The sequence below is a fragment of the Egretta garzetta genome, unplaced genomic scaffold, assembly GCF_000687185.1.
Source record: "Egretta garzetta isolate BGI_Z169 unplaced genomic scaffold, ASM68718v1 scaffold107, whole genome shotgun sequence".
Classification (NCBI taxonomy): domain Eukaryota; kingdom Metazoa; phylum Chordata; class Aves; order Pelecaniformes; family Ardeidae; genus Egretta; species Egretta garzetta.
The window spans coordinates 1536276-1553500 of NW_009260399.1; the positions used below are offsets into that span (position 1 = coordinate 1536276).

At 42.3% G+C, this 17225-nt stretch overlaps 1 long non-coding RNA gene across 2 annotated transcripts in view; it reads left to right on the forward strand.

Moving 5' to 3' along the window:
* The first annotated feature begins 6 nt into the window (after positions 1 to 6).
* The window catches only part of LOC118452744, a 28561-nt gene continuing 11342 nt past the window's right edge, over positions 7 to 17225 (forward strand). The window contains exons 1-3 of one of the 2 annotated variants that reach the window (XR_004842567.1): positions 7 to 3308; positions 3746 to 3978; positions 7669 to 9520. This is a non-coding gene — a long non-coding RNA (uncharacterized LOC118452744). Of the gene's footprint in view, positions 3309 to 3745; positions 3979 to 7668; positions 9521 to 17225 lie in introns of those variants that run through there. The other variant, XR_004842566.1, reaches the window with a different exon arrangement.

The following is a 17225-nucleotide window of genomic DNA, read 5'->3' on the forward strand; positions in this document are numbered from 1 at the left end:
CCATTTCAACAGACTTGTGAGAAACAAGGTAATACAAGAACTTCCAACTTAATGTCAATGCAGAAATTAAGTAGGTAGGCTCAATGCTACTGTTGTGTAAATAGTTAACAATATAGTAGTGTTTTACCGGTTGCATAGTATTGCCCAGCATGGAAGAAAGCTGGTAATTTTGGGGTTTGATCTGTGTAAAGATACTGTGCTTGTAGAAGTTCTTCTGATACTCTGCTATTTATTCAGAATAGAGACAACAGAGGCTTTATTTTTACCTCTAGATTACCATACTTACCCAAATTATAAGGCACTCTTCCTTTTTTTTTATTTTTCTGAAAGAAAATAGGGCTTCCACTCAGCATGTATTTTAAAAGGACAATATAGCCTCAAAGTCCACTAACGTCCTTTTCCAGAACCATTCCTCATTTTTCTTTCTTTTACTTGTTAACACCCACTGGGCTAAGGACTGCTTTGCAAGATACAGTGTAATTGCACTCAGCTTTGGACTTGAGAAGGTTTAATGGATGATGGCTTTCATGTCCCATGTGAGGCTCAGCTGTAGCAGGAAGACTGGGCTGGCTACAGAGCGCTGAGATATCTGCAACTTCACATCCCTCTTGTTGGTCCTGGAGCTCCTACCCCAGTGTGTGTGGCTGGTACAGAATATCGTTGCTCAGCTTGTACCCAGCCATTGTAGGTAAATGAACCCTCAGTCTCCTCTTGTAGAGGAGAGAATGACACAATACCTCTTCTCAACATATAGTCCAGGGACATAAAGGGGACAATTTCTATTATTTTTCTTAAAATTCAGTTTGAGGAAGGGATTAATAGCTTAGCCTCACTTTTTTTCAATGCAATGTTGTAACACATGTATTTATTTTCTTGTGCTGGAGGAATAACATCTCAAACATAAAAGGTAATATCTATGCCACTTTGCACCAACTGTCTCTGCAAAACGATGTACTGTTGAAAGTACCTGGCATCACTTAGCGGAGAAGAATGAACTTTGTTTCTTGAGATCACGGAGGCTTACATCTGTGGCAGCCTGAGTTTTAGATCTTAGTTTTGTAAAAGTGGAGAGGCTGCTCATGTGGGACAGTGGCTGTGGGAAAAAAAAAATGTTGTTAAAACAGCTGAAGCTGGGTGTTTGTGTGAAATTCAACTTTTTCAGGCTTTTTCAGTTCTAAACCGTAACACAAGGTGGCAGTCTATGTCATCACTAGTAATTTCTGTATCAGTGATCTCAACAAATTGAGGCATGGGGTGGAAAAACTAGTTGATGTCACATTGTCAAATATTGGTGAAGATCCCAGCTTCTCTAGAGTAGGAACACTTGGAAAGTACTGAGTTTTTTAATGGTGCTAGAAAACTCATAGTGTTTGTTTTCACTAGTAAATGGGGAAGAAAGCCAGCTTTATTCTCTACTAACAAAGCTGTTCAAAGTGATACATGTATGACATGCTTCTCTTTATTTTGAAGTCCTGGGCTAAGAGAACAGAAGTTGTCCTTCTGCGTTTCAGGAATATATGGATGTGTTTGTAATATCCTTCAAAGATACTTGCCTGATGCTCCATCCTGGTGTATCAATACAACTGACATGATTCCATGCACTACACAGAAAGCATGAAGAATGAGTCTGCATGGATCTGCTGTTGTTACACCTTGATGAGAACTTAACGGCAAGGAGCCAGGGGATTTGAAAGTATTGGCTTCAATTCTACCACTTTTGTGGCCTTGGGGAAATGACTTAGTTACTGTTACTCCATTCACTGAATGGTTTTATTGAGGCTTTGCTGAATTATGAGCAAGTTTCTTAATGCCTAAATTTGAAGTCTGTTTAGGTGCAACGCTATAACCTCCTGTTGGAAGCACAAATGTTCTGCACTAGTATTTGTGTAGCTCAGATGCATTCAATCCAGATAAAATGTGTTCAAAGGTAACTTCGAGTAGAGGAGACCTCCATCATGACTGAGTAAATCGGAGCTTTCGTGAGAGTTGGAAGAGAGAAAAATTCCACCTTTGAGAGGGGGCTACTTTGATAACTGTAGTGTAACTTGTTCTCCTATTTCTTACTCATCTTAACCTGTCTGAAAGATGAATACCTGAGCTCTGGAGGTGATTGGTGGCATATCTATTTTAGGCCTGTCTGCTGATATCAGTGCTGCTGAATCTGAGGGTGTGATACTTTTTTTTTTTTCAGGCATTTTCTCAATGGAAGAGGGCATAATTGCACGATTTTTTTTGTATCTTGAACAGTGTTGATACTGGATGCTCTAAGAGAGCTCTTACTTGGGGATGTCTCATCTCTGCTTGGCATTCAGTATTGCTGCTTTCTGAGGTAATGTGACCAAGAGTTCAAAAGTCTTCAGCACACTTTTTTGCTGTGGCATCATTGATACTTAAAACTATGTAGCTGAGGTTCAGCGTGCTGGCAACACAGATCTTGCCATAGTCTGAGAAGAAGATTGATGTGTTAAAAATTAAAGCATATAGTAACTGTTGAGTACGTAGGCGTTTGGTGTGCTTGTTGCTGCTCAGAAAGGCTTTGCAAGTTGCTTTCTGTTTCAGTGGAAGGTTAGCTCAACTTACTGTGTGTGGATCCTGTTGTATCATGATGGAGAAATTAATGCTTAATGTTTATTGGGGTAAATGTTTACACTAACACTCACGATTTCAAACGTCTCCCAGTACAAATGAACTATGAAGCTATTTAGAACTATTCTTAAAAAACCTCTGCTTGCTGTGTTGTAAGATACATGTGAGCAAGATTAGGTGTGTAGTATCTTTGTTGTCTTTGGCTCTTCCTCTGTATTTCAATCTCCAGGAAATCTGAAGACTGAAACTTTTGGTAGGGGAATTCTCTGAAGTGAAGTCACAGAAGGGTTGGTTTGGAATATCTCCCTTCCTCTTCCTGTCCATCAAAAAGAACTTTTTCAAAAAAATTCCAGTTTTCCAAATTTTAAATGCATTCAATGCCAACAATTTGTCTGTCCTCTGTTATCCCATTTGTCATTAACTGAAAATGTTAAATAATCATAAAAATGTTGTATCTTGTACTGCCGCTACAGGCAGCTGATGTTAGTGAACTGTCATTTAAAGGAGGATGTTTTTCTCTTATCTTCTGTTTTCCCCACTGAACAAAATACCAAACCTTTGGGCCTCATTTCTATTCTTCACGGGTCTGTGTGTTTAGTTTCAGCTTTGCTGCTGCTTTTAGCTGTACAGTTGGGCCTCTCCCAGCTCAGTGCTTAGAGATGTGGAAGAAACTACCTATTGGTGCACTCTGGAGCTACAGAAGCTGTTGAAAAACATGCCAGGTAAACCTATGTTTTCCTGTAACTGTACTCTTGGATTTTTACTTGTTTGCCTATAAAGATTATAGGTACAAATGGGATTTTAAAGTGGGCAGTGTCCAGTTTCTCTCTGTGGAAGACATGAAACAAAAGGGGAAAGTTATATCTTGATTGTATTTTCTCCGATATGTTTTTCTCAGTGATTTTTTTTTTTTTTTTTTAAACCTCTAGTAGTTTGAATGTTTTGGTTTAGGATGTCTTGAAGCATGTTTTCACACTTCAGTCACAGGTCAATAGCCTTTAACATTGCTGTTTCATCAGGTATTATTTAATCAGAAATACGTAGTTTTATTGTGTTGTTAGCAGCTCTTTAGGCAAAGTTGCCAGGAGAGGGGACTGGATGTAGTCTGGATGTTTGTTTAAACTAAATTTTCCTTCCAGTACTTCTGTGTTGTCCACAGATCTGTATAGATATGATGTGTCAAGAGGGGTCTGCTGGGTAGTTCTTTTCTGGAAATCACCTGAAGACCAAACCTCTGCAAGTGAAGAGCGTGTCGACTCTTAACGTCCATTTTCTTCATCAGTTTTTCTGGAAGCTGAACAGAAAAGTAAAACCAACATCACTTTGACAATGCTCTAATACCCACAAGCTGAAAACTTCAGATTTGTTGACTGGCAAGGAACATATGAGAAGGTAATCTTTCTTCTGCAAATAATACTTATATCCAGCTTGCCATCTATGAAGAGAGGAGGCACTGAGCAGATGTAACTGTGAAGAAAAAGTGGTGCCTAGTATTAAATGGAAGAATAAATAAAAATCTATACTGATGTACTCACAAAGGATTATGTCACTTATATTGCATAAACCAGCATGCATTCCACACCAAGTACGTCACTCAGCCAGCCTATACGAGTTTGATTTTTCTGAGGGAAAGATGTCTAGGCTTGTTTTCCCATTCTGGTTTCCTTTAAACAGGCTCTTGACTCAAATCCAGTTAGTACAGTGGTTTGCGCTGACGTTTGGGGGCTTTTTTTGCATGCAAGCAGCATGATGTTGTTTTGCTTGTGACAGAAACACAAGATTTGAATCCAGGGTCTGGAGTGGAAAAGTTGGGATGCTGAACTCATCAGACCAGATGACTGTATTGCCGCCTGCTGTTGCTTCAACAGACTTCATGCTGCTGCCAACCACTTGTCTGCATCAGATCATGGCAGAGTGGTTCCATATTAATTGGAAATGCATAATCAGCAAAACCTTCTTCCAAAAGGGAAAAAAGCAGGAATCGAGTCACTCGAAGTCAGATATTTGAACATGTATACCTTGTCTCATGCACCCTGTCTTCAAGACCTTGTACAAGTTTTTGATCTATTGCTTAACCTCTAAATAGATTCTAGTGTTGATAAGGGCAGTTAAGTTGAGGTTTTCAGGTTTTTTTGGTTGGTTTGTTTTCTATGAAGTTGAGGGCAAATTAGAAGTAGCTGGTTTGTGAGAGGTCCTCTTGGACCATTTTAACAGACAGGGAAAGACAAGTTTTAAGTAACATTACATCAGCCTCTTCACTTACATATGTGGATTATATCGGGGTATGAGCTCTTTGCTCTAGTGAGTAAATTCTCAAGGTTGGAAGCAGGACCATAGTTATGTAGTCTTGCTGACTGTGAAAGATGTGATTGCTAGAACTGTGTTTTGAACGTGGCAGGGGAAGAGAGAGTGCCCTAATACGCTAGTATCTAACATAGCCACAATACTTTATCTTTTCATGCAAGGTCATCTCTTGGATTTCTTAATTGTGTACACTCTTACTTTCTATAACAGTCTGCAGATTAAGTCTTTGTCTTCTAGTTAACAAGTAAACAAACATTTCCATTTGAAAAGAGTAATGAAAATGCAGTTTGCTACTATTTATCTTACATGGGGCTTCTACTTCCTTTCTGTGCCATCAGTCTGTCTTACAAGCTTTAAAAGGTAATGTCTCTTTCCTTCCTAGACTGAGAGTGTATGTCTGAAAAGTCCATTTAAAGAATTAATGAACCTTTTCAGTAATGTAACTGTGGTGCATGTCACTTGCCCAAGCCATTTTGTGGTCTGTAGTGAAATTGTTTCAGTCAGTCATTCTTCCCAGCTGCCTCTGAGCCTTTGTGTCATTTACATTGCTCATACTTTACATATTTCACCAGGTGGGGAAACTTTCTGAACGTTGTCTTGCAGAAAATCCTATCCTTTCTGTAGCATGGGTTATGCTCTTTGAGTCAAGACACATGACATTGTGTATTGACTGTTCTTTTTTTATTGGGAAAAAAAACCAACAACCTGGGGCTGCCTGTGGTCTTCAAGCGCGATTCTGAGAGGAGCTGGCATAATGTCGGTGAAGACAAACTGAGTGGGTAAGAACAGAATTGTAAAACAAAAGACTTAAGTCTGTTATGTGATGTGCTACTCCTCATTCATACTTATTCATGTTGTTTAACACCTAGCAAAGCAGTTCATCGAGCAACCTGCCAGAGAAAGTCATAAGTACATCGCTCGAATAGTTCGTACTGTGTTTTGCTGCTTTGTAAAGTGGTACAAAAACGTAATTGGTAGCTGAGCGCTGGTGAAGGAGTTATGTAAATGCGCATGTAAAGTCATGAGACGTTTCAGATGTTTCTGAAATTCACTGCTGAGCTGGGGACGTAATGCTAGATAGTGAGGTGGATAAGTAGAAATGCAAGAATTAAGCAGGTCAGTGTACTGATAATGCAGTGGGAGAAATAACAGTCTTGCCACATCAGAACTGTTACTCTCTTCCAAAATATTTCTTCATTACAGTTCATTCAAAGACCACCAGTTGTACCCATCTTAACAACTGGTCAATCCAAACTGGTCACAGCTGAGTTATGGGAGAGACTTGGCATGTTCTCATGTGGTCCGAACTTTCAATCTCTTACTTTTGTCAGCGTTAGCCAGTATAGCCTGATTGTTTTTGCCAGTCTTCATGCAGATGGCTTTTTTGGACACTAATCTACACTTGTGCAATAGGAGTGTCATCTCTACATGCCTTGGAACATCTTAGCCGTAGGAGTTGGGGCTTGAATGGATTAGGCATTGGCAGAGATGTAGGTTTTGGCAATGCCTTGAACTAGGACATGATGATCTGTGTCATGCATGCAAGTAGACTAAACATGGAAGAAAAGTCTTAAAATGTTGAAGTCATTACCCATACAAAGGTATGTTTGTCCTTGGGTTGGAATCCTTTAAATGATGTGGTGTAGGGACAGACAAGGTCTGGCATGACTTGCTGCCAGTTCCCTTTTCTCCTACCAGCAATATGTCAGCATGACATGGAATGATGTTGTGGGAGAAGCATTTATTAAAAACAACTGAAACCCAAATACAGTTTTAGATCACAATCTCCAGGCTGGCTGGTTGTGCTTATTGCCCAGTTTTGGTTTGGTTTATTTTAAAAAAAAAAAAAAAAAAAAAAAAAGCCCACCAAAAAAACACGTGTGTATTTAAACTGGGAGATTATCACCTATACTCTGGATGTGGTTTTGATGCCAATGGACCCTTTGCAATGTTTAGCCGTTGGCAACTTAAGCAATCTTGAATGTTGCTGTAACACAGAATCACCCAAACAAAAGTGGCCCAATGAGGAAACAGCGCAGCTGGTTGAGAAATTGTGGAAGTGATAGTGTTTTGAAATGACTGGGAGGAAAAAAAAACCCCAATACAAAACCTAATTCTTTTTGGGTATAGCCTGGAATGCATTCTGTGTGTTAGATTACAGGAGATAATGCAACATAAGTATGAAAAACAAGCAATGTTAATTCAGTTATGTGTGTAAATATGGATGCCCTGTTTTAATGTGTAACAGTCTAAAATGGTATGGGTCTTAAAGGTAACATGGTTTTAAATGTGTAAGGCTTAAATGTTGCAGAGAGATAACTTCTTAAAATCCTACTTCCTCTTTAATTTTTGGGGTTTGATTATGGTAACATTTTTATAGGCCTAAACTTCATAAGATGTGTGATTTCATGGCCGTGCTGAGCAAGTGGTGTGCTCTGCACAACTTCAGTCATTGTCTTGTATGATAACCCAAATTAGGTAGCTGTGGGTAAATGAAGAAGGGAAAAAGAGCTATTTTAGGTACTTTTTTTAAAAAGGGGTTTTTTTCCTTCATCCTAATGCCTTTAGCAATTCAGTTTTGCATTCTAACTTGATTTGTAAAGCATGTAAAAGATTATTTTAAATCTTTAGTGCAAGCTTTTCTGTCTTACAGCTCATTGGAAATGTGTTTACTTTCTTTTCATAAAGGACTCTGATCTAATCCACTTAATTTCTTAAGCAGTTTTTGCCTTAACCTGCTGACAGTATTTCTGGTTTAATGTTACCCATGCAATTCAGTAGCTCATCACTGCACTGAGAATTGGTCTTCCCTCAGGAGGATTATTAATGAATATCTGAACTGTGGTAAAGATGTCTCCAAGCTGACACTGGTGTTCCACACTGGTGTACGACTGGAATAGATGAGGCAGGAAAGACGTGAGGCAACTACAACTTCACTCCATTGTACAGAAGAAGCATCAGCACAGAGATGAAGCAGCTTTGCCCCAGCTAGAGTGCAAGTCTGAAACGGAGTTGAAAACTGAACCCAGTCATCCAGAGGCCCGAGTCTGTGGCTGAATTACAAGCCCATCTAATGTCATGAGGATTTATACAAGAACTATCACTGTATAAAAAAGAGGAGAAGCACTGTGAAGCACCAGCGTCTTGCTTTATGGTGGTGTTTGCATTAAATGTTCTCTTCCTCATCTGTTTACTCACACCACCTCGCAGACCATCTCATCAATCCGTCTTGCTTCTACAGACCTTGTGGCTGATGTTCCCTGGAAACTCCCTGAGGATTGATTGGGTTGTGTAAGTGATGATGTGCTCCTGAGGATTTTTGACAGCAGAACTTAGGAATTAATACTACGGGGTTTAGTTTTTTCAGTTAAACTGTTATCTGATGCACACCTGAAATGCCACCATCACACTGTAGTGTTTCTTATCATGTGTGGACAGCTGCCTGGCTGCAAATGGATGGAGTGCCCCGTGCTGTAGTCAGGCCACGTTGTGAGTAAGCTCAGTGGGGTCAGAATAAAGTAAAACTCCTAGTAGAGTAATGCTCTAAATGGCATTGGATGAGGGGACACTAGGAGGGGTCTGGTGTTTCTTTCTTAGCTCATTCATTCCTGGCATAGTAACAGCATATCGTGTGCTGGAGGAGGCAGTCACTGGGATGGATAGGAGCTGTGGATTTCCTGGTCTGTTGTTATCTCTCTTGGTAGAGTCTCATAAATCAGGAAGCCTGTACCTCACAGCTGTGGCCAGATTGCAGTCCAGACCCTTGGTGCTCAGTTTTCTATGGTTCGGTTTCACCTCTTGCTCCTGGCTTTAGTAAACTTGTCTTTTGTCTCAATATGTCAGGTTATCATGTTAATCTGGTTGCTGTTTTTCATCACACATGACCACGTTTCCCTGTGAGGTTAGGAACTGTGAAGTGACCTTAAAACCAAGTAGCACATTTGTGCTTCTGAAAGATGGCTTAGTCATTATTATATACTTCTTTTATACCCCTGAAGGGTGCTTGGTCTTTGGAGCGTGGAACAGGCATATGGGGGGAATTTTCATCTGAAAGGCATCGTGCCAAAGTTTAGCAGCAATTATTAAGTGAGGTGATGGGAACATTAAATGCTAATTAACAGTGTAGATTACATTCTGAGATCAGTATTGCATGGACTGGCTACCTGGTGCAGTATCACCATCCTATGTATGTGGAGGTGAACCAGCTGGTTTACATGTTTAATGCTGAAGAAACTCAAAGATACAGGACCTCATGTAGTTCAGCTATGGTATAAATGTAATCTCCAGCAGTGATTGCCTACTGTGTAGAATGGCAATGGTTTCTACCCACTAGAAATGAATTCCAGGAAAGCACGTGACTTATTTTGTTCACCTTACTTTTGCTAATAGAAAGAAACTGAGAGCTTTCATCAGCGGCAGCAAGTTTTGCATTGAGTGAGGATCCTTGTCTCATAACAGATGTACTTATTTGCATGGGAGTGAGCTAATTTCCAATGATGGGCTCAGAATGGGTTCGTGTAATTCAGCTGCTAAATCTGCCATTTCCCGCTGAGAAGTGAAGAGGGAGTTGAAATCATCTATGAAGGGAAGAGACCAGGTACCTGCGAGGAGCTTGGCCAAGTGTGTTCAAGCATCTTGGTCTGGTAGGATAGTTTTGTTCCAATACAATGAAAAGTTACCTCTTAAAGCTTTTTATTGAAAATTCATTCTGAAACTTGACACTTTGTTTAAAAAAAAAAAAAAAAAGTTTTCCAGTGTCTTGGTCTTCAGGTGAGAAAATAGTCTTCCCTTTAACCACCAAGGAAGGATACTGGATGCTAGATTTCTGTAAGGAGTGTGTGACGCTTTTAGTTCACTTAAGAATTGCCATAATTGTGCAGAAGATTAAAACCTGTCAGTTTTGCTATGTTTCAGCCAAAGTGGACTTGCCAGGATTGCAAAACTGTGACTTTTCTTAGTGGCGATGAGACCCACAGGTTAACCTGAAAGGTTAAAGTGCCTTTTCAGGGTAAGTTCACTTAGGTGCAATCTGGTTTGCCTTTTGTCTGTGTAATCAAGGCAGAAGCTTGGTTACACTGGAAACTGGGGTTTCAAAATACAGTAGATCTGAATATCACCTGTTGGAAACACAAAAATAATTTGTGTGGCTCCTGTCTTTTCAGACTGTGGAGGTTATGTCCTGCTTTTCCTCTAGGGTGAGTCGCTGAAATACTTCTGCTCCCTTTTATAGTGGCATCCTGGCAGTCCCTTGCTGGAGAAGCCGCCCAGGAAAGGAAATGCTCTGGCCATAGTGAGAGTGGTGTGGCCAGTGCAGAAGTTTATGTGCTTTGTGGCCAAGTGAGCTTCCTTTTCAGCTTCACTGTCATCTTCCCCTGCTGTTTTCCACTGCCAGTACTTGATGTTTTTTCACATTTAAGGATCAGCATCAGGAATGTCTTAAATTTTATCCAAATTTTAAATAATTTCCAGTTCTTTGTCCCTGTTACTCCATGCGTGGTTCTCAGTGGACATACCTCAAAGGACAAATTGGTTCTTTGAGCAGAACTTAGCAGCTGCACTCTTCAGGGGGAAAAAAAAAAAAAGTGGTGAATTTTCAGGTAACAATAAAGCTGCAAATGCGGTTTGATGCTATTCCTGCCAAAGTAAATGGGACAACCAATGGGGCATCAAAGAGAGTGCTATAAATTCTATCAGGTTGCTTAAGGCAATTAGCCAGGGGTGCTGCTAGCCAGGAACAGATGAGAAAAACAGATGACAGAAACAGAGATTCATTTTATGAGTTTGGCTGGAATTTTAATTGCACTCCTCCCTGTGTTAATTAAGAAAACGAATGTTTAGCACAGGCCAGTGATGACTGGTAGCGTGCTCTGGAGAGGACTCCTGGTGCAGCATCCTGCCCCTGCTGGCAGGGCTTTCAGGAGACAAGAGGTAGCGGTCAGGGAAAGTCTGCACCCAGCGGAGGGCTGGCCACCAATAATCAGGAAACGGGCATTTTGCAGGAGTTTTGGCTTCCCTTTCAAATTCTGAACTTGACTCAATTCTGTGTGACTGAGTCTGGTTTGACACTTCAAGGAGATGGGCTCAGGCCATGTCTGTTGCAAGATGCCACCTCCCTGCCACCCTGCCTGCTGTGCTTATATGCCAGCCCCATTACAGACTGCGATTTTCACGGTAATTGTCGTTTCTAGTGAGCACTGAAATCTGGTAGGGCAGTGAAGTTTAACACACGTAATAGCCTGGGTGTCCTTTTAGATGCTCTCTAGCACCCTCCCTGTGCCACCTCCAGCTCACTGGTGCTATCTCAGAGCTCCTGCACTACCTGGCGATAGATGATCACAGAGCTGATGCTTCCATTTGATTGGGCAGGAGGGTCAAGGACTTCCTCGCTTGAATATCCTGAGGCTGTAAAGCCTGCAAGGGGAATTTTAGTTGTGAAGGCTGCACACGCACATGTCTGTATTGCCAGGCTTGAAGAGTCTGACAGCCTCTTTAGTCAAAGGCTGAACCAAGAGAGGCTGCAGAACAGGAACGCAGGACAGGATAATTCAGGTCGGAAGGGACTTAGGAAAGTCTCCAGTTCAACCTCCTGCTCTAAGCAGGGTCAGCTTTGAGATCAGATCGAGTTACTTGGGTCTTTATCGGATTTGGCCTTGGAAACCTTTTAGGGCAGAGAGTGCAACCTCTCTGGGTCAATCTGTTCATTGATTTTTTGGTTGTAATAAGTTGTCATTTTGTTTATTATTGTTAACTTATTTTGTAGCCTTTAGCGTCATTTTCCATGTCTCTAAGCTTTCTGTCTGTATTGGTAAAAGCAATCTCATGGCTTCTAAGTAAGTTCTGGGGGAAGAGTGGGGATTATCCCATGCTTTTCCAGAATTTGCAAGTGAAACAGCATTGCCGTTCCCGATTTTCCATTTTCTTTAAGTATGTTCCCTCTCCACTTTGTTTAAAACCCCCGCTGTCTTTTCCTGCTCCTTTCTCTTTACATGGTTCCCCACACCATCACACCCACCCCCACCCCCGCATGACAGTGGTAGAGAAGGAAGGACTCTGTTTTCCAAGTACCTTGGGCTGCTGCTAGAACCTTTGTAGTACCTTTAGATATCTCAAACCATTTGATGCTTCTTCTGGTGACCTAGGTATTACCTCGGTTCCTGAAGAACTGAAGGGTGGGGGTGATGAGATGAGAACAGGATCCAGATCTCCTGTTTCTAGGTACTGCAGTAAGCTTTTAATGACAATTTGTATTCATATAATGCATTTCAAATGTTGAACATTGGATGGTGAAATGCCTGGTTTACATCAGTCTTGAGGTAGACATCATGTCCTTGCGGCAGGTTGTTCCACTATGTGATAATAATGGTGCGAGCATTGCAATGGAAGTGTTAGTTTGTGGTGGAACAGTGTGTTAGCTCTGGCATGTGGTGTGATACGTTTGTTAATATTGTCTCAGGGTTGTTTTGTTGACAAGGAGCCTTGTTTCATTTTGGCTACATCATGCCTGTCTCAGGCCTTTCCCTTTTTAACCTACTCACTCTGTGTAAGTTGCATTAAGGAAATAATAAATGGCAACGGGCTTTCCCGGGCTGCAATTAGCTGTTGACCTTAGACCTGCCATAAGGTAGATCTACAAAAAGCCCCCGCTGATTTTCCTGGTGGGCTTGAGGAAGCCTCTGGGTAGCTTTTTGTGAGTTAATGTTCGGAGGAGGAGTGGCAGGGATGGTGTGAATATTACGTGTTTTGCTACATGAGCTGATGATTGCTTGAATGAGTGGACTTCCTGATTTAGAGGTAAAGAATGAATGGTCTCTCCTCATAGTTTCAATTTTATTATAAAAGGTACTTTAGCAGCTCGGTGGTATCTGCAGCCCTACGCAAGTGCTGCCTAGATGATTGTTTCCACTGCTTGAGAAAAAGTCCATCTGACGCACCAATGGGAAGTCGACACTTTCAGTTCATTAAAGCGAGCATCTGAGTGTATGTATTCAGCTGAGAATGTTTCAGCCTCTAAGAAGGGTCTGAAAAAGGCTTGAACTTTAAAAGCTTCCATTGTCTGAAGGCACAGGCTGTTCCAACTCAGCTCCCTTCTGCCGTAGCACTGGGACTAAGTGTGTAGTTGCTATTTGACTTGTGCAGCAGCCTTGCTTTGTTGCTTGACCTTGCTTTATTTAAAAATCGTAATTAAAACTGCTGCTTTCTGTGTTTGCAAGATAACTAATTCGGAACACGTAAAGGAAGTTGTCTGGCTGATGGTTCAGTGAAGGGGCCTTTAGAGAGAGCTGATGATATACTCATGTTTTACTCATTTTCCTAATATCTGTCTGGTTTGTTCTCTTTGCAGAGCTCATAGTTGGTATTATAGTATAAACTAATAATGTCAGTATTTGCAGACTAGCTCCTTCAAGTTGGTTATTACTGTGATCCATGTAGTTCTGGAAAGTGGCCCTGCAGGGGCCTTTTTTCCCAACCATTTTCTAATGGTTGCTTTGACATTATATCAAAATACTGCCACTTGACAATGCAGCAGGATACTGTGACCTCTGGGAAAGGTTTCTTAATACATTAGAAGTTGCATCCTACAGACCAGACTTAACGGGAGCTCAAATACTCTTGGAGAAGTTAACAAACACAAACAGCAGGATAGTGCATCTTTCACATGGAAGCCTTTTCCATCCTCTCATGATTTAACCCCCGCCGGCAACTCAGCACCACCCAGCCGCTCACTCACTCCTCCCTGGTGGGATGGGGGAGAGAATCAGAAGAGTAAAAGTGAGAAAACCCACAGGCTGAGATAAAGACAGTTTTAATGGGTAAAGCAAAAGCTGCGCACACAAACAAAGCAAAACAAGGAATTCATTCACCACTTCCCATGGGCAGGCAGGTGCTCAGCCATCCCCAGGACAGCAGGGCTCCATCACGTGGAACGGTGACTTGGGAAGACAAACGCCAGCACTCTGAATGTCCCCCCCTTCCTTCCTATTCCCGCAGCTTTACATGCTGAGCACAATGTCATAGGGATATCCCTTGGGTCAGTTGGGGTCAGCTGTCCCAGCTGTGTCCCCTCCCAGTGTCTTGTGCCCCACAGCTTCCTGGCTGGTGGGGTGGGGTGAGGAGCAGAAAAGGCCTTGGGTCCTGCTCAGCAGTAACGAAAGCTTCCCTGGGTTATCAACCCTGTTTCCAGCACAAATCCAAACCACAGCCCCATACCAGGTACTGTGAAGGAAATTAACTCTACCCCAGCCAAAACCAGCACACATGTTAAATGAGTTTACTGTACTGCTGGAGCGGTACGTGCTTGCTCTAAGGGCTTGAAGGCTTTTTAATATGTGTATTACAGGATTAAATATTCAGCCACCAAATCTCTGGTGTCAACCCCTTGGTAACAGGGGGAAGCAATGATGCTAACAGCTTTTCTGATACGCTTTAGAGGGCAGCATTATGGCCCCATCTTGTTCTCACCTGAGGTATTGGTGTCTGAAAACAACTCTGGGGATGTCAGTATCTACCAATGTAGTGTGTATGGGTAAGAACCATTAGTGAACTTTAAAAGGCCACTTCTAGTATGCATTGTTGTATTATGTCTTCTGGTTTTAAACAGTTTTTCAGCTTTGTCACAGCTGTGGTTAAGATGATAGGCTGAGATGACACTTCTGCCTTGATTTTTCTTTAGATAGCAGAAGCATTTGCTGTGATCCCTGGGAATTTATAATCAAGACAAGTTCAGGTTAGAAGGGACCTTTGCAGGTCATCTAGTCCAGCCTCCTTCGATCTTCCGTGATGTGCAGTTTGCTGAAGTGGCCCCTAATGCACTCTTTCTCTACTATGGGTCATGCTTCACTTGCACAGACTCTGCCACTACCTCAGGGAGGCCTGAGAGCAGACCTTCTCAGTCAGAGACGTTTTATACCTCAGCATTTTTTTGTGCCCTTGATCCACGGACCAACATTTTCCTTGCTGGTGAGATTACTTTTTGTTGCCTTCTGCACCCCTTTCACGTTCCAACTCCAGCCAAGCTTTTACTTTCCTGTCCTCCTATGTGCTCAGGCACTGTCTCGATATTCCTCCTGTAGAGCCTGTCCCCACTTCCACCTCCTGTACACTTCCTTTCAGTGTGTGAGCTCAGTCAGGAGTTCCCCCTTGGGCAGAGCTGGCCCCCTGCCATGTTTGCTTGACTTCCTGCACATCAGAACTGGCTGTTCTGCTTTGAGTGTCGTTCTTGGAGATCAACGGTCTCTCCTAGGTCCCTTTGCCTCAGTCTCCGATGGGATCCTGCATACCAGTTCCCTCAACAAGTCTAGATCAGCTCTTCTGAAGTTCAAAAATCTCTATTCTACTACCCACCTACCTCACTTCTTTCAGGGTTTTTGTATCCCCACCTTATGATTGCTGCAGCCAAGGCTGTGATCAGTCTTCACGACTTTAACTAGTTCATCTTGATTAACATGTAGGAGATTGAGCAGAGTGCCTCTCCTAATTGACTCGTCTATCAGTTTTTTCAAAAAGTTGTCCACCAGGATTGCTCTCTTGGATTGCTTGCACCCTTTCTTGTCACCTCCCAGCGGATACCGCACTGGTGAAAACCCCAAGGGAGAAAGAGGGCCTGCAATCAAAAGGCTTTTCCCAGCTGATTACGGCTGATTTCATCCACTTTCTCTCAATTTTGGTGGTCTGTAGCAGACACCCATCACGTTATTATGCTCAGGTCCTCTCTTGTCCTGACCTGTAACTTTTGACCAGTTTGTCACCTGTTGCTTTGCAGAGCTCTTGCATGTTCAGGGTCACTTTCTTTGTGTAGAGATCAGCCCCAAGCTCTCTGTTTTTCTCTTTTCATGTTCCTGAAGAGCCATCATCCACCCATTGCAGCACTGCAGTCATTTAAACTATCCCATCACCTCTCTAATCCTTGAGGTGATAGAGCTTCGTGTCTGCACACAGACTTCCAATTACTTATGTTTTGCAGCATCTGTTTGTGTACAGGCGCTTCAGAGAGGTCCCCTGTGATACACCTTGAGAGTGGGAGGGTGAGAGTCTTGGGAAAAGATTAGGGATGCTGGCTACTATGTGTGCCTTAATTTTCCTTACCCATAGAACTGGTTCTGGCATCACAGTGTTCATCTTTTTGTGAAGGAAAGGAGCTGCTCCACTTATGTAGGCAATGTCAGGAATGTTGCTCCTGGGTACTGTTACATCCTGGAAAAACCTTTCCAGGACCAGGTGACAGAGCACGTAGTTGGAGATACAGGTGTTTCTAATCTGGGTCTTTCATGTGCAGCTTCTATGGGCACAGGGCAGGTTTGTGTACCTGTAAAATGGTGCTGGTCCACCTCTTATGCTTTGGACATAGTTTCAGACAGTTTGCCAATATGCTAAATCCCAGATGCTTTGCTTATAGAAGTTGAATGTATTCTTTCACCTAGTTAACACACTTGCACAAACACACACGGGTATTCTGTCTCTGGTGACTTCTGTTCAGCGTTCTCTAAGCAGATTTTGCCTTTCTTCAATGTTTTTCCATATGGTGGACACTGACTGTCCCACAGTGGATTTGAGAATTAGTCCCCAATGGGGAAGAATGGAGGAAAACTTTTTCTTCCCCTCTCCAGTGTAAGAGAGCAGAATCAGCTGGTGTCAGTCCTGTACTTCCTCCTCCTCTTCTCAGAAGCTGGAAGGCTGCAGTTCCCTCCTCCCACATCCTCATCTCTACTCAGATGTGTGCAACTATTGATGATTAGAAGTTATTTTTTTTTTCATGTCCAGGGTTCTTCAGGTGAATTCCACCCAGGCTATGATAGCTCCTAAACTCTGCCCTGGCTATGTGAAGAGGAACTGTCCTAGAACGATTGCTAGGAGCTGAGTGCACACTTCCCCTGAGCACTTCTCCATAGCTGTGGAAGTTACAATGTGCTCAATGGCTGTAGTATCTTAATAACTTCTCTTTGGCCTTTCTCTTTGAGAGGGGTCTGCTGTACATAGTTTGAGAGACTCTTTCAAAAGAGAAATTAGTCACTGTGGTGTCGTGTGTCCATCTGTGTGTCATCCCCCTCCCCAAAATATTCTGTCCACTGTCAAATGGCTTTCTCTTATGCTGGTTAAAACTCAAGAGATGTCTCCGTGTTCTGTAACGTATTTTGAACTCTGTGCTTCTGTAGCACCATAATTGTCTCCTTTGTCACACCTATGGCTGTGCTGTGTTCCCCGCTGTGACCAGTTTGCTGAATTTTATGCTCTCCTTTAGGCAGGCACAGTATAGCCAGGAGAGTGTCTTGCAAGGCTTGGTCGTGGCAAAAACATTGTGATAAAGTAGACTGGGGACTGATGGCAGCTGTAAAACCTTG